The sequence below is a fragment of the Aulonocara stuartgranti genome (genome assembly GCF_965226115.1).
Source record: "Aulonocara stuartgranti genome assembly, chromosome: 3".
Classification (NCBI taxonomy): Eukaryota; Metazoa; Chordata; class Actinopteri; order Cichliformes; family Cichlidae; genus Aulonocara; species Aulonocara stuartgranti.
In genome coordinates this window covers 47,030,299-47,053,973 of record NC_138941.1, presented here as the reverse complement: position 1 = coordinate 47,053,973, position 23,675 = coordinate 47,030,299, and the positions used below count along the sequence as shown (strand labels likewise).

General features: G+C 44.7%; 1 protein-coding gene and 1 long non-coding RNA gene across 4 annotated transcripts in view; one reads left to right on the top strand and one right to left on the bottom strand.

The window, feature by feature from the left end:
• Positions 1–23,675, bottom strand: part of LOC309697815 — a 332,892-nt gene that overhangs the window by 177,056 nt on the left and 132,161 nt on the right. The gene's annotated exons all lie outside the window — the stretch shown is intronic.
• Positions 1–23,675, top strand: part of htr2cl1 (5-hydroxytryptamine (serotonin) receptor 2C, G protein-coupled-like 1) — a 113,554-nt gene that overhangs the window by 32,394 nt on the left and 57,485 nt on the right. The window contains exon 1 of one of the 3 annotated variants that reach the window (XM_082519707.1): positions 22,786–22,853. The exons of the other annotated variants lie outside the window; for them this stretch is intronic. The gene's annotated coding sequence lies outside the window, so the exon portion shown is untranslated. Of the gene's footprint in view, positions 1–22,785; positions 22,854–23,675 lie in introns of those variants that run through there. 3 annotated transcript variants of the gene reach the window in all.

Below are 23,675 nucleotides of genomic sequence, written 5' to 3'. Positions count from 1 at the left end.
TTATAAGCAAAGGTTCCACTTCTCCAAATCAGGTTTGCTGTAAGTCAACAGTGCTAATAATACATTGCTAAAGAAGTCCCAAGTTGAAATTACTGAGTTCCCGTTTGGAAATTGAATCTGGAACACTCCCTCAAATGATTTCTGACTTGAAAAGCACTAGCAAGTGCGAGTTGACGATTCAAGATGGTGGTGACCACAAACAGTGGTAAAACAGTTTCCATCAGTACTGTCACTGTTGTGTATTTGTGCCTCACTAAATAAGCCATACACAGAGTAGGGGCCGGGGTCTGTCCATTAATGTCCCGCAGCTGTGTTTATAAGCTCACTGTTGGTCTGTATTACTAGTGACACATGAATAGCTAAGTTGCTAAGAACCAAAACACATCCTATTTTTCCTCGCTTTTTCTGCTAACTCGGGACTGACATCACTCCCGACATCTGACATCCGAGTCCCGATGTATGTGGAACGCACCATGATCCCTGAATCTATGAACGACCGGTACGCTCCAACCTTGTACACAACGTAACGCCCAAATCTTGTCACGGTGGGGCGTGACAACTTTCACTGTTCACTTGTGCACTAACATGTACCACTCTTTGGCTTGTGCCACTATAATGAGATCATCTATCTCATTTGACTGGGACTGGTTTTAAAGATGCACTGATCAGTGTATGTTACTGCCTTCCTTCCTCTCTCTCTGACACACACTCGAATGCACAAACAGCTGTAATCCATCTTAATACCTCAGGGAGTGATTAGTGGGATAGACGAGGATACGTCTGTAACTGATCGTCTTATAGGCCGACATATAATAACAGCTACTGTGGCTGATGTTCTTACTGTGTGACCCAAAGGCTGGCTGTGTGTGTGTGTGTGTGTGTGTGTGTGTGTGTTGTAATTTTCCTGATTTTTCTGATTTGTTTATTGCTGCACTATGAAAGCTTCCTGTGTGTGTAAGCACCATAAAGGTAATGAATGTTGGCATTACAAATAAAAACATAAATCAAGTATTTAAACATATCTTTACACACACACACACACATCAAATCCATTTTGTGCTTGGCAGGTCTTTACAGTAGAATTATCATGAAAGAGCTGTTAACCTTGAGCAGATAAGCTTTCTCTGCACCTTTTTTATTATAGTGCACATGACACACACACACAGTCATCATCACCATCGTATAAAAGTCTTTAAGGCAAAAAGCTCAAACACTGAAACACACACACACGTTTTCTTTCATTCGCTCGCTGATGACTTGATGACATTAACCCTGAATGACATGCAATGACTTCTACTCCAGTCTTGTGCCGAAGTCGATGTGGTGAAAGCCGCAATGTGTGCATCATCTGCAATAGGTGTTAATTTTGGATCAACTTACCCGTCCAGATGTTTTTGTGTTGTAATATTTTTGTTTTTGCCATTAACCCAACACGCAGAGCAAGTATCACGAGCAGTCAGCTGAGTTTTCTGTCGAGTCCTACTGGATGATGAGAACAATGCAGGTGAAAACAATTTTTATGTGTTCGGCTGCATGAAGTGTATAACTGTATTTTAATGTGTATACCATTCACTTGTGTCTCTTTCTATTATGTTTAATAGAGTAGCAACTCTTGTGCTTAACATAGACTTGAACATCGCATAAAGCCTGAAGATTTATCAGCTTCACAACAGGCATCTACTTATTGATAATAAACAGTAAACCAATAGTTAATGTAAGCTTACAGCAGATGGATGTCTTCCTTCTCTCACCCCAACCGGTCGCAGCAGATGGCCGCCCCTCCCTGAGCCTGGTTCTGCTGGAGGTTTCTTCCTGTTAAAAGGGAGTTTTTCCTTCCCACTGTTGCCAAAGTGCTTGCTCATAGGGGGTCATATGATTGTTGGGGTTTTTTCTCTGTATCTATGAAGCGCCTTGAGGCGACTTATGTTGTGATTTGGCGCTATATAAATAAAATTGAATTGAATTGAATTGAATTGAATTGAATTGAATTGAATTGAAATTGAATTGAATTGACTACAGCTGCTTCTAGGTTCAATGTGTTGTGCATTCAGAAATGACTTCCGCATGTTTGTAATCATTGATTATTTGAGTTATTGTTGCCTTCCTGTCAACTCAAAAAGCAGTCTGCCCATTCCACTCTGACCTCTGGCACCAACAGGGCATCTTCCCTCAGTGAACTCACTGGGTAGTTTGTTGTCAGGACATTCTCCTTCCCTGTAAACCTTAGAAAATTCAAATTCAAATTTTTATTTGTCACGTACACAGTCATACACAGTACGATATGCAGTGAAATGCTTAGACAACTGCTCGTGACCTAAAGAAAACAAAAAAAGGAAAAGGCTATGAATAAGATAGGAAATAAATATGAAAAATTAAAAAGGGTAAATTTAACTAGGAAGGAATAAAATATAAATTAAGGTTAAAAATGAAATAACTGTACAACACAAATTAGAATGAAGGGTAAATTTAACTGGGAAAGAATAAGATAAAATATATAAATTAAAGTTGAAAATAAAATAACTGTACAACAAAATACACAATACACAGTATAGAACTATATAAGAATGTATGAAGAAATATAAATAAATAAATATAAATAAATATATACACAATAACAGCAGCTGTACAAGTATTAACTGGAAATGAAGAATGTAGTGACCAGTGTTGTGCAATCCACATTATGTCTTGTGCAGTGCAAATATGCTTAAAGTGATTTAAGTGATGAAGTGAAACAATGTCCAGAAAGTCCAGTGTGTGTGTAAGAACTATATGTGTGGGTCAGTACTGTGTGGTGGTGTGATTGAGAGACCGTATCGCCTGTGGGAAGAAGCTCCTCCTCAGTCTCTCTGTGTTGGTCTTCAGGGAGCGGAATCGCTTTCCTGACCTCAACAGACAGAACAGTCCGTTGTTGGGATGGCTGAGGTCCTTCACGATCTTCCTGGCCTTGGTCCAGCACCGCCTGCTGTAGATTGAGTGCAGGTCAGGGAGCTCGGAGCGGATGGTGCGCTCAGCTGACCGCACAACCCTCTGTAGAGCTCGTCTGTCCTGCATGGTGCTGTTCCCGAACCAGGTTAAGATGTTTAAGATGTGAAAGCTGTGTGGGGAAATCCCAGCAGATTAGCAGGACGGGCTGGGCTGAAATACTCACACACTACATATTCATACAGTACTTACTACAGCCCATCTGGGACCAACAACCAATCACATTTCTTCCTCATTCTCATGCTCAGATTGAACTTAAGCAGGTTGCCTGGCCATGTCTGTAAACCTGATTGCATTGAGTTCCAGCCATGTGTGACTGGCTGATTAGATATTTGTGTTGATGATTAGTTGAACAGGCGTACCTAATTCCCACCTGTCCTAATGTAAATTGGCTGGTGAGTGTATACTATAATTTATATTATATTCTAATTACTTTGTGTAATGTGAAACAACTGCTTTATGAATTATATATTATGTATTGTATTGCAACTGTAAAAATAATGATTGCATTATCAGTTTTGTGTTTTACCACCTCCTCTGCCTTCTTTCATGTTTTTTGGAACAAACATCATAAGCTACGCATTCAACATTATGCTGGCCATAAAAAATGCGCTCATAGATGCACGAAATGGTATTTGTCAAACTTCATAACCCATTAGTAAAGATTAGTCTAAACGTTTAATTAAATAATAATTCACCGTTTGGTAACAATGGAATTATACAGCGTTACAAATAAACTGATAGATGAGGTAACGTATGGATTAAAACCCAAAGGCTGTGTTGTGTTTTGGTGTCACATAATTGCTTCGCCCCCCTCATTTTATACTCTGTTGTCAAAACTCAGCCGCTGTGTAATTTAATTCAGTTTGGATTGCTTTCAGACAAAAATGTTCAATATTTAATTTGACTCTCTCCACATTGTTCTGTGACAGCTTCAGACGCCTGCAAGTTTTAATCACAGCTGAGTTCTGCAGAGCTGAGGTCTTGACAATTAACATGCGCGATCAAATGTGTACAGGGTGTTCCATATATATGGATACACGGTAATAACATGGGAATGGTTGGTGATATTAAAGTCCTGTTTGTGGCACATTAGTATATGTGAGGAGGCAAACTCCTCAAGATGAGTGGTGACCATGGTGGCCATTTAGAAGTCGGCCATCTTAGATACAACTTTTGTTTTTTCAATAGGAAGAGGGCCATGTGACACATCAAACTTATTGGTAATGTCACAAGAAAAACAATGGTCTGCTTGGTTTCAACATAACTTTATTCTTTCATGAGTTATTTACAAGTTTCTCTTTGTTCACAGCCATTGATATGTCGAAGAGGTTAACACGTGAGGAGCGGATCAAAATTGTGTTGATATCTGGTGAACGCAGAAACCAGGTCATTGCAGCAGATTTCAATGCAAGACACCCTACGAGACCACCCATCTCCCATGCTACAGTTAGCAATGTCACGGTCCTGGGTCTCCTGACCCAGCGTTTTTAGTTCTTTGTGATTTTCGTATTATTGTACTTGTGTGATTTATTCTTTGGCTTCTAGTTTTGATCCCTTGCCCTTCATGTCTCCCTGTGTGCCCCTCTATGTATTTATGAGCCCTCGTCCCCTTTCGTGTTTATTCCGTGTCTCCCCTGCCTGTTATGTTGGTGTTCTACTCGTGCTCTCTCTCCTCCTGTCTGAACCTCTGTGCTCCCTGTTTCACCTCTCCCGTCAGTGTTCAGTTCACCCCGCCCTGTCTCGTTATGGCTATCAGTGTCACCTGTGTTCCCCGTGTGTTCCCACTCCCCTCGTTAACCCTCTGTGTATTTCTGTCTGCGTCTCCCTCTGTTCAGCGTGACGTCGTCCCTCATGTTGTGTGGATCTCCCTGTGTCTCTCTGCGTATGTTAGTTTACTTTTCCCAGTTTAGTTTTGTATTTCCTATGTTCTGCCATTCCAGCATTAAAGCTGTGATTTTGAGTTCATCCCCGTGTCTGTGAGTTTTGCGTTTGGGTCCTCCTCCTGCCTGCCACACAGCCGCGCCTTGACAGTACGACGTCACCAGTAATGGACCCAGCAACTCACAACCCCTCCGCTGAGCTCCGGGAGGATTTGATCTATACGGTGGAGTACCACTGTCAGGAGTGGGAGGCGCTGCCAGGAGACGAACACCGGGAGGTCGTAGCCGCCCGTCTACAGCGGATGGTGTCCGGACTCCCGTGGCTGTTCGGCGCGCTGCACCCCCACATCCGGGACTTCCTTGTTTCCACCGTAGGCGTCCGCCCGGAGCTGCCTCTCCAGTGTGAGGGGTCGGAGGACGTTCAGCCCGGTCCGCTGGAGGATTCGCGGCCCGGCTCATCTCCTCCCCCCTCTCGGCGAAAACGGCGCTCACGCCGCCGCCGCCCTAACGTTTCAGAGCAAACTCCGGTGGTGAGTGACACTAACTGTTTCTTCCATGCCACTTCCAAGTCGGACCAACTCGGACAATATTCTGCTCCTGAGTCCGCTGTTTTTCAGGTCCGTAACACATCAGAAATGAATAGTGAGTTTGAATATGACTGTGTTTCCAGGGCTCATAATGTTTCTAAGTTCACCTCCGCACCTTTTAAGCACGAGACTGAGTTCATTACCCCCCCAGAGACTGCTGTTCATGCTGAATTAAAGAATCCTGGCACTGTAAGCTCCATGCGCGTCATCCCAGAGGCCATTAACTCCGTGTCTGGTAATTCTGGGTCGGTTAATCCTGAACCTGCATTGCCTACCCTCACGCCCATGTTTCAGTGTGACTATTTTTCCTGTGCTCCTCCCAGGTCAGCAGCAATTAACACACAGACTGATAATCTCACTTTAGAGAAGCAAAAGACTATTGTTGAGCTGCATACTCATGAACAACACCGTGAAGTTAACAGTTCTGAGGTCCCTGTACCTGCTGAGTATAAGACTGTGAATGGTGTTTCTTCACTCCTGGACTATGCTGCTCTCCAACCTATATACTTAGAAACCGTTTGTGTGAATGCTCCTGTGTCCGCAACGGATCCCTTTGTGCTCGGTATTACTGACTCTGCTAAACCTGGATCTTCCTGTGCTGTGACTGTTTTAGAGACTGCTACTCCTAACATGGACAGCTTAAGGCCTACAGAGTTGCCAGGAGTGACTCGCCATGAATCTCTGTTAGCCGCCCGGCCCGAAGCTCAGTCGCCACCTCCACCACATTCAGCCTCGCTTCCCATAGCACAGTCACATCCACAGCCTGACTTACTACAAACCTTATTTCAATCCTTAGCCCAGTCAATAGCTCAGTTGGTAGAGGAATCATCGGCCTTATCGTCAGCTCGGTTTCCAACTTCACAACCATCATTTTCCCGACCCACAGCCACTTCAGCCACTCCTTCACCCGTTACACCTCCACTACAACCCCCAGTGCAGTCTCCAGTGTCCCCAGTGCAGTCTCCAGTGTCCCCAGTGCAGTCTCCAGTGTCCCCAGTGCAGTCTCCAGTGTCCCCAGTGCAGCCTCCTTTAGCACAGTCACCCACTCAACCACCAGCACCACAACCGTCACTACAGACATCAGCTCAGGTCCCCGTGTGTCCGGCAGCTCAGGTCCCCGTGTGTCCGGCAGCTCAGGTCCCCGTGTGTCCGGCAGCTCAGCTCGCACCTGAACCTTTGGCCCAGTTCCCCGTAGCAGTGCGGTTTTCTAGCCAGCTTAACATTGAGCCCGGGGTCCCAATCCTCTCTGGCTCTACATCGGCTCCTGCTGGAAGCTCGGATGAGCTCATCCAGGACTCCGCGGCTCCCACGCCGCCATCTACCTCGTCCGCTGGGGGTTCCAGTGAGCCCGGCCAGCACCTCCCTGTCTCCGCTGGAGGGTCCGAGAGGCCCGTTCAGCCTCCTGTCTCCGCTGGAGGGTCCGAGAGGCCCGTTCAGCCTCCTGTCTCCGCTGGAGGGTCCGAGAGGCCCGTTCAGCCTCCTGTCTCCGCTGGAGGGTCCGAGGGGCCCGTTCAGCCTCCTGTCTCCGCTGGAGGGTCCGAGGGGCCCGTTCAGCCTCCTGTCTCCGCTGGAGGGTCCGAGGGGCCCGTTCAGCCTCCTGTCTCCGCTGGAGGGTCCGAGGGGCCCGTTCAGCCTCCTGTCTTCGCTGGAGGGTCCGAGGGGCCCGTTCAGCCTCCTGTCTCCGCTGGAGGGTCCGAGGGGCCCGTTCAGCCTCACGCCGCATCAGCTGGAGGGCCCGAGGAGCCTGTCCAGCCGCCATCTGCGACCGCCTCGTCATCACCTGGCCCGGCTACATCCGCCTGTGCTTCTGCTACGCCTGGCCCGGCCTCAGCCTCTGCAACCTCGCCTGGCCCGGCCTCAGCCTCTGCAACCTCGCCTGGCCCGGCCTCAGCCTCTGCAACCTCGCCTGGCCCGGCCTCAGCCTCTGCAACCTCGCCTGGCCCGGCCTCCGAGTCTTCGTCTGCTGCAGCCTCTTCAGAGCCTTCGTCTGCCGCAGCCTCCTCTTCAGAGCCTTCGTCTGCCGCAGCCTCCTCTTCAGAGCCTTCGTCTGCCGCAGCCTCCTCTTCAGAGCCTTCGTCTGCCGCAGCCTCCTCTTCAGAGCCTTCGTCTGCCGCAGCCTCCTCTTCAGAGCCTTCGTCTGCCGCAGCCTCCTCTTCAGAGCCTTCGTCTGCCGCAGCCTCCTCATCAGCTGCTTCGTCTGGTCCAGCCTCCTCATCAGCTGCCTCGTCTGGTCCAGCCTCCTCATCAGCTGCCTCGTCTGGTCCAGCATCCTCATCAGCTGCCTCGTCTGGTCCAGCATCCTCATCAGCTGCCTCGTCTGGTCCAGCATCCTCATCAGCTGCCTCGTCTGGCCCTGCGCCCACCGGGCCATGGCCGGCACGCCTGGGACTGGAGGGCCGCCGCTGCCGTCCGCGCGGTCGGCCTCCTGAACTGCTCCGTCGTCTCCTGCGCCGCCGCCGCTGCCTTCCGCGCGGTCGGCCTCCTGAACTGCTCCGTCGTCTCCTTCGCCGCCGCCGTTGCCTTGCGCGCGGCCGGCCTCCTGAACTGTTTCCGCGTCGCCGCCGTTGCCTTGCGCACGGCCGGCCTCCTGAACTGTTTCCGCGTCGCCGCCGTTGCCTTGCGCACGGTCGGCCTCCTGAACTGTTTCCGCGTCTCCGCCGTTGCCTTCCGCACGGTCGGCCCCCTGAACTGCTCTGTGTTTTGGGTTGTTTTCTTGGGCTCCGGTGTTTTCTGTGCTCTTTGTTTTCTGTTCCGAGCCCTCCGTCCTGGGCCCCCGCCGCCCGCCCTGGGTTGTTTTCTGTTTGGTTTTGTTTTTCTGTGTTTGGGCTGTCTGGAGCCAGCCCTTGAGGGGGGGGTACTGTCACGGTCCTGGGTCTCCTGACCCAGCGTTTTTAGTTCTTTGTGATTTTCGTATTATTGTACTTGTGTGATTTATTCTTTGGCTTCTAGTTTTGATCCCTTGCCCTTCATGTCTCCCTGTGTGCCCCTCTATGTATTTATGAGCCCTCGTCCCCTTTCGTGTTTATTCCGTGTCTCCCCTGCCTGTTATGTTGGTGTTCTACTCGTGCTCTCTCTCCTCCTGTCTGAACCTCTGTGCTCCCTGTTTCACCTCTCCCGTCAGTGTTCAGTTCACCCCGCCCTGTCTCGTTATGGCTATCAGTGTCACCTGTGTTCCCCGTGTGTTCCCACTCCCCTCGTTAACCCTCTGTGTATTTCTGTCTGCGTCTCCCTCTGTTCAGCGTGACGTCGTCCCTCATGTTGTGTGGATCTCCCTGTGTCTCTCTGCGTATGTTAGTTTACTTTTCCCAGTTTAGTTTTGTATTTCCTATGTTCTGCCATTCCAGCATTAAAGCTGTGATTTTGAGTTCATCCCCGTGTCTGTGAGTTTTGCGTTTGGGTCCTCCTCCTGCCTGCCACACAGCCGCGCCTTGACAAGCAAACTGCTTGCTAAGTTTCGTGAAACTGGTTCAGTGTTGGATTTGCCAAAATGTGGACGCAAGAAAACTGTCACTAATGAAGAAACATCAGTGGCTGTCCTAGCTTCATTCAGCAAGAGCCCACAGCGTAGCACTCGTCGCATGTCACTGGAGAGTGGCATTAGTCGAACATCTCTTCGGCAGATATTAGCTACTCACAAATGGCACCCTTACAAACTCCAGCTACTGCAGCATCTCAACGAGGATGACCCAGATTGGCTCACAGAATTTGCAGAATGGGCAAAACAAAAATTGGAACAGGACCCTCAGTTCACGCAGAAGATTTTGTTCAGTGATGAGGCAAACTTTTATGTGAATGGTGAAGTTAACAAACAAAACGAACCCACATTGGATGGATCCCTCCAAGACTGTTGGAACAACAAAAGTGATGGTTTGGTGTGGTATATGGGGTACAACGATAGTGGGTCCATTCTTCATCAATGGAAACCTCAAGGCCACTGGATATTTGAATTTGCTACATGATGATGTGTTTCCCTCTTTATGCCCTGAAGCTGGCACGCTCCCTGAGTTTTTCCAGCAAGATGGTGCACCACCACATTATGGGTGCCAGGTCCGAGCATTCCTAGATGAATAGTTTCCTGGAAAGTGGATTGGTCGTTGTGGGCCAGTTGAATGGCTCCCAAGGTTTTCTGATCTGACCCCCTTAGACTTTTATCTTTGGGGTCATCTGAAGGCAATTGTCTATGGTGTGAAGATACGAGATGTGCAGCACTTGAAACTACGGATACTGGATGCCTGTGCTGGCATTTCTCCTGCGGTGTTGCTATCAGTGTGTGAAGAGTGGGAGAAGAGGGTTGCATTGACAATCCAATACATTGGGCAGCACATTGAACACATTTTATATGTGGTCAGAAACTTGTAAATAACTCATGAAAGAATAAAGTTACTTTGAAACCAAGCACACCATTGTTTTTCTTGTGACAATACCAATAAGTTTGATATGTCACATGGCCCTCTTCCTATTGAAAAAACAAAAGTTGTATCCAAGATGGCCGACTTCTAAATGGCCACCATGGTCACCACCCATCTTGAGGAGTTTGCCCCCTCACATATACTAATGTGCCACAAACAGGACTTTAATATCACCAACCATTCCCATGTTATTACCGTGTATCCATATAAATGGCCCACCCTGTACAATAAGGCTATGAAAAAGTCATTTGATCCAGACAAAAAATTCCAAACTTTATTTTCAGAGTCGTTAAAATTCCCCTTTCTTAGCTACCACTCAATAGATATTAAATCAGCAGCAGCAGAGCCATCATTTACAAAGTAGAGCACTCATAATCTACTGCAGGAAACAACTAAAGAAGAAAAAAAGGCAGCCTTTCTCCCGTTTTTACACCCGGTGGCTGTGTTCAACTAATGATACTCCTGAAAAAGCCAATATTTTACAGAGTACAAAACAGTAAAGCTCAGTGATTTCATGAAAATAACTAAAAAACATCACTTGCTGTTGTTTGAAAAAAAAAAAAAAGAGGGAAGGGAGGTAAAGGCCAAGAGGATTTCTGCAGTAAATGGAAGGCTCATTGTGACAAAACCACCTCTGACACTGAAAGTGTAAGCGGATGATTTAGAGGTTGGAGAGGGTCTCACATACACAGGGACGCAAACACATTTTGATCAACAATAACAACTACAGTCAAAGGAAGAAGGAAACAGGAAAATTACAAAAGCGTATTTTAACAAACTGGATGACATTGCATACAGAGGACAAAGAAAACACAAACTTCAAAGATGGTTTTAAAATAGAAACACTATAAAGGTCGGTAACTAGCTCCCTTGTTAGAAGAGCTGACAGTGACATTAAGAAGCAACTAGCTGTGCAGTGCGGGCATTAGAAGCCCATCTGGGACATCTGTTTGAGCGGTCCAGTTGCCCTGATGAAAATACACTCATACAGTTTACACTGTGTTCACGCAAGTGGTCACCATCTGGTGTGCTATACATAGTCCTGTCGGGAAAGTGATGCACTTTCAGTACATTCCAGGATGGAAAGCTATGCTCCATAAGACTTACGAGCACCACTGGAACAAATGTTTGACTATTACATTGCTCATACATATTATGTTTGTTTGATTTTGCACAGCAATTTGTAGAAAGTGCTACTTCAGGACTTTCCTTTCCATGCATGTATGGAAAGTTTTTTTTAAAAAATAGAGAACAGAAAAAAAATTAAGCATGAGAAATATGACAAATGAGTCAAAAGCAGCATAAAAGGTAGAAACTGGAGTAGAGCTGGGTTGCAACGTGCCTTGCAGATGTTAAAAGCTGAGATGAAACCTTTATTTTGAAGGTGAATGGTCTCCATGTCCTATGCGCATTGCACTCTTCAGTTTCACTCCCATTTCACTGGCAAGTGTTAGCAGACAGGTTAGCATCATTCGTGCAAATGACATATTACTGTACCAATCTGCTATGACAACACCAAGAAGTACTGTTCTGTATTGCACCTTCCTTGCAATCAATTTTGCTCGGCGACAGCCAGCAGCCTTTAACAGCTACTTCTCAGCCAGTCAGAGACTACACATTTTTCCAAAGTGACCACAGGGTGCCAAGTGGCCACTTACCTGCGTATGTAGGTTTGTATGATTACGGTTTAACAATCAATTTTGACTGACAGCAAACCAGTCAAAGCCAGTCAGAGAATACTCATTTTTCCCTGACAACCTGTGGTTGGTTAAAAAGTGTTCCTGCTTTACCAGGTGTAACAATTAAGTTTAGCATCCAGGCATCCATGAAAACAAATTTATAAATTTAACAGAGTTACAAGTTAGCAGGAAGTTAGCTCACTAGTTTCCACCTAAACATGATATAGCATGTTCTCACAGAGATGTTTCTGAAAAAATTAAAATGTACAGCTCTGCTATCACTTCCAACATAAATGAAGACAGAAAACTAAACAGCAGTGACTTTAGGGTTAATGAAGTTGGACTAGCAGGTATATAATAATGTGCTACATGATTGCTAGCGACACAGCTATGTTAGCGTAACATAAACACAGCAAAGCTGGAGGGTGAACGCTAACGTTTTTTCCACTTGATAAAAGTTAACGTGAAGGTTCCCAGTGCTTTAAATGGACCAAACTTCAGTCAGGAGAACAACTGAGATAATCCATCCACAATACGAGGTTAGTCATTAATATACTGCAACAACATGGGAATAGAGCAGCTGCGAGAGAATTCAACATTAATAAATCAATGGTACAGAAGTGGAGGAAGCAAGAAGAATGAGTTGAGTAAAGTTTGACTTATCTGACTGTTTTGTTTCGCTTAATGCACCTTATGGTCTGAAAAATAAAATATGATTTTTGTATTTTTCTCCAGCATTACTGGTTCTGTTTGTCAACTATCAGATACCCTAAAGTGTTCACAATCCACCCAGTACAAATATAACAGACTTACTGACTGGATATATCAAGTACACAGACACACAAAACACACATCGTATTTTACCTTCAGTCTCCCACCTTCATTGTTTCTTTCAGTCTCTCATTTCTCGTGATCTTTCTGGTGTGAAATCAACTTGTCCAACAGCATCTTTTATTTTCTGTTTCTCACTATATAGTTCCCTCAGGGAACGCTTCCTTTATTACTTTCCCAGAACTGGATATGTAGTGATAGATCTGTCAGTGTATTTTATTTTGAACACAGAGTTTGATAAATAGCTGCAAATAAAACAAATGACAACACAAAAATGAATGCATGAATAATGAATGAATAAAATATTAAACCTTTGTTTGAAACTAATGTATGTAGGAAGCTTGAAGATGCCACACAGGTTTTTTTTAAAGACACTATGTCTTGATTCCCACTTAAAACGTGTTCAAATTGCAGTTGTGCAAAGCCCTAATAGAAATTATTTGATGTCTTCGAATGCCACTCAAAAATAAGAATTAATTTACAATGCGGCCATGTGAAAAAGAAAGTGTATATAAGACTTTATACACTCCTGTTAAAAGCAGGTACACCCTGTGAGTGAGTAGAACCACCTTTAGCAGCAATTACTTGAAGTAGTCATTTTCTGTATGACCTGATGAGTCTGTCACATCGTTGTGGAGGAATTTTGGCCGACTTTTCTTTACAATGTTGCTTCAGTTCATTGATATGTGCAGGGATTCGTTTATACACAGCTCTCTTAAGGTCCCACCGCAGCATTTAAGTCAGGTTGAGGTCTGGACTTTGACTGGACCAGTGCAGCACTTTGATTCTTTCCTTTTTCAACCATTCTGTTTTTGATCTGCTGCTGTGCTTGGAATCATTGTCCTATTGAATGACCCAGTTTCAGCCAAGCTTTAGCTGTCAGACAGATGCCTTACATTTGGCTCTAATATACTTTGGTATACAGAGATATTCATGGGCAACTCAATGACTCCAAGGTGCCCAGGTCCTGGCGCTGCAGAGAAAACCCAAATCATCACCCCTCCACGCTTCAAGTTGATGTGAGGTGGTGGAGGGGTGATTTGCTGTGCCTGGGCTAATCTGTCCAAAGGACATTGTTCCAGAGACACTGTTCTGTCATTGTCTTTTTAGAAGAGGCTTGTTCATTCTTTTTAATTGTACTGACATGAACTTTAACATTTAGTATGCGAAGGCCTGTAGAGTCTGAAAGGGGGAAGGAAAAACTCCCATTTAACAAGAAGAAACCTCCAGCAGAATTAGGCTTAGGCGGAAGGGGAGGGATAGCCATTTGCCACAACCATACTTACCCCCTTTATTTCTAGAGAAGCAGTCGCTGTCTACATAGTTTGTCACTTGTATCCAACACTGGAGCCACTCATGCAAGTTTTGTAAATATATATATATATACCGTTGCAGAAAAGATGAGCTGTATTGTAACAGGCGGCAGAAACAGTATTGACCATTTTAACCTTATGCAGCTCATTTTGTCTGACACTGAAAGAAGTGGTTAGGTGCATTATGCCCACTGGCTGCACATTGTGGGCATACAGGTGGATGATTGAGGTAGTAAGGCTGAATCAGAATATTTAAGTTTTGGCCATAAAATAAAAAATGCTGTAACACTGAATGTTACTGCAGAGTTGTTTAATTCTTTGCCAGCTTTTCACATCGCACAAAAAATGTAAAACTAATCATTTAAGTTATCAAATGTCCCCTGTCCCCTTCTGGCTGCCTCTGCCTCAATTTTATCCCACAACTTAGACATTCACATTATTCACACTCTCATTACACATACATATAGGATCTTGGGGGTGGGCACAATCACGGAGTCCAAATTACCATCAGGGTGTACACCTCACCCCTGGCGTCGTTGCCCACCTCTCAATTTTAAATACACTTAGACATTGAGGGCTATCAGGAGGGACTATGTGCTTACCTGCTGCTCTCTGGCAGGTAGCTCCATGCCCTCCTGGGTTTTAATTGCACCTTAGAACACACATGCATCAACACTACAATGAGCGGGTGGAGGGAGGTTTGGAGTCTTCTCCCACCCCCATTCTCTGCGGCCTGCTGGAGCGGGAGGGCTGGGTGGAGTTGGCCGTCCGACTGCGGTCTGGAGTGTGGGGCCTCCCTGCTGCTGCGGAGTCTGGGCGGTCTGCCTCTCCCCACCGCAGGGAAAAGGGTAACACCACCTGGGTCTGGGTGCAGTTCCCCCTTCCAGGGGCAAGGGTACTTAGACCCGGTTTGTAGAGTACACTTGGGGAGTGTGATCGTGTGTACAGCGTCTCTTTATGTCTGTCTCCACGTTGGTTGAGTGTGGAGTGAGTGCATATGAGAGCATGAGGGGGGGAATGGATGTTTGTGTCTGTGTGTGCCTGTATGTCTGTGTCTATATGTCAGGTTGGGTATCAGACGCCACCTCTCTGGGGACACCTCAGGCCCTCCAAGGTTTGGAGGCCTATCTCCACCCACCACCACTTCCCCTGCCGGTGGCGGACTCCCTCAGGTGTCGGTGCGTTGGTGGTTCTTTGTGTCTGGGGGTGGGCGTCCAGGTACACACCGGCTCACTCCTTGGCGGCCGCTTATCGGGGCCTGGAGCCTGGGGCTCGCTCGGGCCCCTTCGGGGGTGGGGTGACTCGGGCACAGCTGGCGGCCGGCGGAGCTCATGGGCGCGTCACTGCAACTCCCCCTGGCTTCTGCTCCGCGGCTGCTGAGTGAACCCTCATCTGGGACTCTCCTCAGCTCTTACTGGGACAGTGGCGCGGCTGCCCCTCTGTTGGTCTTCCTTGGTCTCTTGTGTTCTGGGGGCCTCTGGATGTCTGGAGTTTTGATCTCCTCCATACCTGCTTCACACCCCGGAGGACGGGGCTGTGGCCCCCCCACACTCCCTAGCAGATCGTTACATGGAGAAACCTTTGGAATACAAGCGCGCTGATCCACACAGGTATGCACACGGGTGTTCACTGCTCGCAGACCCAAATTACACCTTTCTTGGCTGCTACTTCGAAGCACATCTGTCCTGCGTGCTGCACAACAACATTGAATATTTAGTATTTACTGCTGTTTACACTTAGCTAGATTAATGCGATGGTGTTGTGTTTAGTATGTTGCTTTTTTTTTTTGTCTTTTTTTGCTTGTTTTCTATTCTTCTCTCAACAGGTGATCCAGGAGATTTTTATTTTTTTTTCTCCCCCCCTTTCTCACTGTCCCTCTCCCCTTCTGTTTTTCCTTTCTTTCCTCTTTCTTTCTCCCTTTCCTATCCCTCACTCATGTCTGTCCTGTCTGTAACATCTGAAAATAAAATATAATAAATAATAAAAACAAAGATCGACCAAATGGACCAATACGGCAATGCCACGATGATCCATTTGGCAAAGTAAATCCATTGGGTATCCTTGTTGGTCTTCAGACAACAATTCTGATGGCTAAAGAACCAAATGGGACAGGGGAAAAAAAAAATTATCAAATGAAGTATTAGTCACTGAACAACAAGGTCATGTTTCAACAGCTATGCACCAACAGGCAGGAATGCATGTTAGTTGAGACTTTACCAGTATTTAATAATGTTTAGTTCTATAATCTTTTGACCGATTCTAGACTTCAATTACACAAATCCAATAAGTTTGAGAAAATTTCTGCTTGTAATATGAATACGCTGAAAGTCAGCAGAAAGACCAATATGCTCTTAAGGACAACCTCTAGGTCTCTTTTTACTTGAAGACTCTGTAGTTAAGAGGAACATTGGCTGAGCAGGACATAAATCAAGGAGGAAGCCCATTTCTAAAACCTATTTGAGTGGGTAAAATTTCTTTTTTGATTGCCTCTATTTCAAGGCTCACCCAGAGCACCAATTGCTGTGCTTTATGGCGTTGCTGTTGACACATCAGCTGCGCTTTAATGGAATTTTTGACAGCATCACACACACACACACACACACACACACACACACACACACACACACACAGTCAAAGACAAACAAAAAACTTACTAAAGAGTCAACTTAGAGCTGAAGCAGTTTCGTGCACGCGCTCAAACAACCACACGACTTTTGTTTTGCTGGAATGTCATAACTTTTAATCAGAGTTATACTGAAGGGCTAGATCAGCTGTTTTATTATGAAAAGAAACTTTATTCTCAAAGAAAAGAGAAAGTCACAGGCAGCTACTGTGAAGGTGAGAGTGCGCACAGTACAGGCTCTGTGGCATCCGTGGCTGGTTTTAAAGTACCTTTTTTGTTTTTGGGATCCTTCAGTCCTTGTATTTCCATAATAGCTTTAGGTGCAAAATTATCAGCTAACGCTAACAAGCTAAACTGGCAAATCTCCATTCATAAAATTTATGTGTGAAACACACAGATACAAGTACAGTATCTGTATCAGTATCAACAGAATAAAGAAATACTATCTTTACCAAATCTGTAGCCCCTATTTTTTGTCAGATATATGTCAGTTATGATTTTGGTCTTGGCGCTCCAGCGGTTCACTGGGTGCTGAGGTTGAGTTCACTCGCTCCATTTATAGCAGAAGTGACGCCAAGCAGACGCCACTCAGCTCCCTCTGTCGGACCACCTGTCAGTCAAACTGGCCATGACCTCCAGTTCAGTATCCAGATGGATGGGTTATAAAAAACTAATCTATACAGTTGAAGGGGAACTTCTCCATGGAGAGCAAAACCATTTTTGTACCAGGCTGCAAATATGCTTTGTAATGCTGTAATATTGGACTTCATAACATGGGAGTGGAAGCAGAATTTGGTGCCACCCTCTACAGGCCTTTAGAAGAACTGCAGTTCTTAGCACCTGTGCAATCACTTCATTTTTCTATCATACAACACATTTGACAAGATGACAAATTACATTTACTTAATTATCTTTACTACAGTCTTGTGTTACTATTCCTCTTTTACAGTTTCTGCTTACTACTGCGTTCAAGTATAAAAAACTACTTTTTACTGCAATACATTTATTTGCTAGCTTTACATGAAACGGTCTTTATGCATCCCAAAAATATGGGAAATAACATACAATGTACAACCACGAATAAATCTCCAGTACATCTTCATAGCTACCCGGCAGCATATAAAATAATCATAAACTGGCATTGATGGACCTCTGATCATTATCCAGTAATATCTTTTTTTAAATGGAGCAATCCACAAACCAGCAACTGCATGCTAATGGGAATATATTTGTTCTTTTATGTACGTAAATGATCTCAAACTATTTCCAATAGTTCGTGATAAGTTTTATGGTTGTTTTCTAATTTGCAACACACCAACCACTGTATTAGTTACACCTTACTAGTACTGGGTTGGGCCCCATTTTGACTTCAGAGCTGCTTTAATTATTTGAGACACAGATTCATGACAGTGCTGGAAACATTCCTCAGAGATTTTGGTCCACACTGATATGGCAGCATCACACAGTTGCTGTAGATTTGTCGGCTATACATGATGATAATCTCCTGTTCAATTACATCCCAAAGTTGCTCGATTGCACTGAGATCTGCCGACTGTGGAGGCCGTTTGAGTACAGTGAACCTACTGTAATGTTCAGGAAACCAGTTTGAGATTATTTGAGCTTTGAGACATGGTGTGTTATCCTTATGGAAGTAGTCATCAGAAGGTGTCACACTGTGATCATAAAGGGATGGAGATGGTCAACAACAATGCTCCGGTAGACCGTGGGGTTCAAATGGAGATTAGTTGGTACTGAGAGCTGTGCTAAGAAAATACCCCACATACAAACAGTGTTGGGAAGGTTACTTTTAAAATGTATTCCATTACAGAATACAGATTACATGCCCCAAAATGTATTCTGTAACGTATTCCGTTACGTTACTCAATGACAGTAACGTATTCTGAATACTTTGGATTACTTAATATATTATCATGCTTTTTACAACAACGTGAATGTACTATTGCTGTGTGATTTATTACTATTACTGAAGGTCCGCGACTCCGAACTGTAGTAAAGGGACCTCTGGCTAATACGGCGGGGTCCCTGTCGGCTGGTAGCCGAAAAATAGCTCTACTTTGTTGTGTGGGTCAACTTTTCTGGCGAGAGACAGAGAGAGGCGTTGAAAGGCTGCTCCAACGGAACTTATTGTTTCGGAGGAAAACACGAACACGGTGTACAGTCGAGTTCTTAATAGCTTACTTACAACTGGGCTCGTCAGGCTCTCTTATTGGCTGAACAAATTATTATATTTAGATGCTTCCAGCTTCCGTTTTTCCTCGATGACAACTCGTACCTTTCCACTCCCCTTTTTCTCCCTCCTCGCGCTCACAGACCCATAACGTGTATGGCAGTCCATTCTCCCTGCAGCACGAACTACACTCCCCATGATGCTACATTCTTTAGAGCTATGCTTGTAGCATTCTGCCTGTTAGCTTAGCACAACAACAACAACAACAACGAAAAGGCGCTCTCTCACCCAGGAAACACACAGTTGCAGAGAGAGAGAGAGAGCGTCGCCCTGTAACCATGGCAACCGTAACGCTGCCGCCTGGAACAACAGAACGTAGCTGTCAAACAAAACCCAAACAGTCCTGACCCGCGACAATATGAAACAGGAAAGTACCGCAGTGTAATCCATTTATTTCAACAAAGTAACTGTATTCTGAATACCACCTTTTTAAACGGTAACTGTAACGGAATACAGTTACTCATATTTTGTATTCTAAATACGTAACGGCGGTACATGTATTCCGTTACTCCCCAACACTGCATACAAACAACCTGAACCGCTGATATGAGACAGGATGGCTCCATGTTTTGTGTTATTTACATCAAGTTCTGACCCTTTAAACTGAATGCAGTAAATGGCCTGTATTTGTATAGCACTTTTCTAGTCCCTAAGGACCCCAAAGCGCTTTACACAACCAGTCATCCACCCATTCACACACACATTCACACACTGGTGATGGCAAGCTACATTGTAGCCACAGCCACCCTGGGGCGCACTGACAGAGGCGAGGCTGCCGGACACTGGCGCCACCGGGCCCTCTGACCATCACCAGTAGGCAACGGGTAAAGTGTCTTGCCCAAGGACACAACGACCGAGACTGTCCAAGCCGGGGCTCGAACCAGCAACCTTCCGATTACAATGCGAACTCGAGCCACGATCGCCCAGTAAATCATCCAACCAAGAAATGATTTTCTCTGTTGTGCAGTTCGGGTTAATTATAGCCTCAGTTTCAGGTACCACTCTGGTGTGGTCTTCTGCTGCTGTGGCCGATCTGCTTCAAGGTTTGTGTTAGTTGTGTGGGAAAATCCCAGCAGATCATCAGCAGTTTGCAAAATATTCAAACCAGTCCATTGGTACCAACAACCATGCCACATTCAGTGTCACTTAAATCACCTTTCTTCCTCATTCTGATGCTCAGTTTGAACTTCAGCAGGTCTTCTTGAACACGACTACACACCTAAATGCTGTCACGTGATGTTTGTATTAATGAGCAGTTGAATGTGTACCTAACAGAGTGGTGGGTGACTGTCTTCGGAACGCAGTTCCTCAAGACACAAAAAAAGTCTTTATAAAGAAACAGATACTTTGCTGCCAGCATCGTTCACCGCCTCCTTTTTACAGGAGGACACTCCCATCATTTTGATCATTAACCCACGTTAGCAGGTTTTCCTGGGGAGGCAAATTATCTGTCACACAACTGCAAGAAGTTTTTTTACTATCATAAAGCATTTGGCTCGTGTTCACATGACATATAATATTTCTATTATTAATAAGATGCTTTGGGAATATAAAGCTGCCACCAACGCAGGCTTGAAACTGTCTCTGGGCTTTAACCTGGATTCCCATTATTAGTCATAGCGTCTCACTTTAGAAAAGCAGTGAGCCAACATGAGGTCCAATTTCCTCCAAATGGTAAAAACAGCATTTATATTCACTTCAGGCAGAGCTTTTTTTGCCATTAAGAAGACATATATGCGTAAATCACACATTCAATCAAAATTAAAGTGCAGCTAAACTATGGATCAAAGCAAGTGGATGCCTAAAGGTTCTGCTACAGCATTTTCTGTCCTGATTTCTTACATGTTGTTGCAGTCACCACCTAGATTACGTATAACGCATCACATGATCTTAAATCCTTATAAGAGAGATTATTGAAAGTGTCTAGTATTTAGAAAGTCTTTTCATTGATTTATTGACCTTTTTGTGGATATGAATATGGCATTTTCTGTCTTGACATTTCTAAAGTTCAGTTGTAATCAGTCTTCTGCCTCCTTCTGTTTTGATCATGAATTCACCTCTTTCAGTGGGGCGTTGATTCGTTCGCTCGGTATTCTGTTCTTTACCCCACTCTCTCCTCCTTCAGTTGAAGTATGAGCTCATAAAATGCAGTGCACAAGTTCGTACTGACACTGCCCAATATGGGGAAGTAAATACTATGGTGATATGTTCTTTAACCTGCTTATCAGCTCGTTTTCCCCACCCCGGATTCCTTTTTCCAGTTTTTTCCTACCTTTTCTTCATTCACATCTTCATTTTCTTTCATCTGTGCCACATTTGTCTTTCTGTTCCCCCTAAAAGCACAAAATAAATTCTACAATGAGCGTATAACTGGGAGCTTTTGTGGGATGTCCATTAATCAGTGGTTTTGGATCCCGGCTCCTCCAGTCTGGATACTAAAGTGTTCTGGGACCAGATATTGAGCCTCAAGTTGCACTTTTATTTGTATTAGGGGCACATTAAGAAAATAAATATGTTATTTATTAAGCACTTAAATTAAATCCCTCTATAAAATGCCTTGTGTAGGTAAGTTAGTGAAGTCATACTTCAGAATCGGTTTAAGTTTAGTAGATAGAGTGTGTGGTGTGGTGATAAGCAGAAGGACGTTGATGAGATGGTGCAGACAACTCCATCTGGGCAGAAGGATAAAGCACACAAACTTGGAAGAGCTTGTTGATGCTGTACGGGGTATTGACTGTGTGCATTGGTTGTATTTTAACAGTCAAATCCATGTGTAGGTTAACCTCTTCACTGATGTCACGGCTGCCGAGGCGAGCCGTGTGGAGTTGGAAGAAGGACCCAAGATGCAGGCAGTGGATGAAATGCTAGTGAGGTTTATTTACAAAGGTGTAGTGGCAAACAAGCAGTGGGGCATGACAAATAACTGAAGACACCTAAACTGGGAGAACTAAAAATAACAGACCTGGGAGCATACGACAAAGGGCTGAGAAGCAGAGAGACGCAGACAAGGAACAGGACACCGTGGAACACAGGGTAACGCAGACGAACCGGCAACAGGCAGGAGAACATATTACAGGCTGTTCTTCAGCAGGCGAGTGCTGCTGTCCAGACATCCATTTTTACCGAGCAACTCGAGGAGTCTTCATCTAAAAACTAAAAGGGTCGAAGGTCAGTCTCAACCTTGGAAACACTGCAAGGGAAAACACTCTGGACTCAACTTAGCTGCCGGGTCGAAAGGTTGGACCGAAAAAAGAGAAAAAGAAGCGTGCAGGGCAGAGGAATTTACGAGTTTTATGGCAAGTATAATGAAAACTCCATTTGGTAATAAAGATTATGCCATAAAACTGTTTCAGGTGCATTTCATGAGTTCATTAAAAGAACCAAAGTGTGAGGAAGCTCCTCTTTCCTCTCTGTTTCATTCCTCACTTATTTCCTCCTTCCTCTCCTTCATCTCCTTCTCTTCTAAAATAAGTTGGTAGTTAACACTTTGTCATAGTGAGCCGCTGGTACCGTCCCGTTGGTTTTTTCTTTCTAATATCTGTCTTCCCTATGCTTTGAATCTGGATTTTTGCACTCTGCAGCTTTCTCTTTTCTCTGTAGTGTCCAAATGCTGGGCTTTCTTTTCTTCTCTGGCTTTTTCCACACAGCTGAGTATGTTTGCTGCGTATAATCGTAAAGTCTCGACCGATTTAAGGAGTGCTCTGTTCTGCTCTATGTTGTTTGTCGGAGTGAGCTGCAGTGTGTTATCTGTCTGCCTGGTTTTACACACTGCACAGCAATGCTTTTGACGCATCAGTATGCCCACACCCATTCAGAAATCCCCTCTCCCCCTATCCCTTCTCTCTCTCTGACACACAGACACACAGATGGAAGGATTATGTGGTTTTACATTAGCAGCGCAACTCTTTGTTAATGGCCTTTCAGTCATTAGCAGCAGAGAATACATTTTTCTGTTTTTGACTCTTTCAGCCTTCGGCCTCTGTTATTAACTCACTGAACAGCTGTTGTTGTCAGTAGTAATCCTGTGCCGACTAACAGGCTTATGCAGCAATGCATAATATTACACTTTATTTTGGAGCTGATAGTTCAGCAATGGGAATACCCAAAGATTATAATCCCCAGGGGTTAAACGAAGATCCCGATGGGATGTGAACTGTTCTGTCGCATAAATGACAGCTTTCAGTTATGCGACTCCCACCCCTTCACAATCTGAATGCATTGACCAACTGTTGCACACTTAGATTAAATTACATTTCTAACCAGCGTGGCTTTATGAGTCCGCCTTTACAATATGATCTGTAAGTATGAAGACATAGGACATCATTTTGTATACTTTTGTCTTGAGACTAGCTCGGCATGCTAGGTTTCAAATGCTAGAGAGGTTAGATGTCTAATGCTAAACAACACGTACTTCTTACAGTAGCATAAATGAAATCAACATCAACCAAAGATACTGTGAGTCCAAATGTTAATTCACTGTGATTACAGATAGGTTTGTGTATAAAATCACCACAGTGCCACAAGGTCTCCAAATGGACTAGTGAATTAGCTTTAGTTGCTAATAGTTAGCTTCACTGCTACAGACTAAACACATAATGGAGACTCTTGGCCAACTTCCCTACTTTCTCTTCAACCCTGTGGATCAAGGTCAATCTATTTACTATTTTGTATTTCCTTACCTGCAAATATAAAGACATTGTTACTAGTGCTGTCAGCGTTAATCTCATTAAAATGACGGTAACACCATAACCGCATTAATACGGCAAATCTCCATTAGCGAATTAACGTGGCTCGACCCATGTGAGGGGCTGCAACGCTTTAACACTAGCATCCCCAGGCTTCTACCTTTCTACCTATAAAACCCGAGAGCAGTCAAATGGTGGAAGTGGAAGCTAAATTGGCTAGTCATTCATATGTATATTAGGTCGTTACCTAGGAATTCTGGAGGGAGGGGAGTGGGGGTGAGTGATTGAGGGGGTGGGGGAGTGGAGTGTTTCAGTTTGCCATCTTAGGGAGAAATCAACACATGTCCTTTGTATGTCCTTTGTTGCTGACATTTATTGATGAAAACAGTACAAAAAACCAACCATTTGTACACATATTTACAAATAATGATAAAA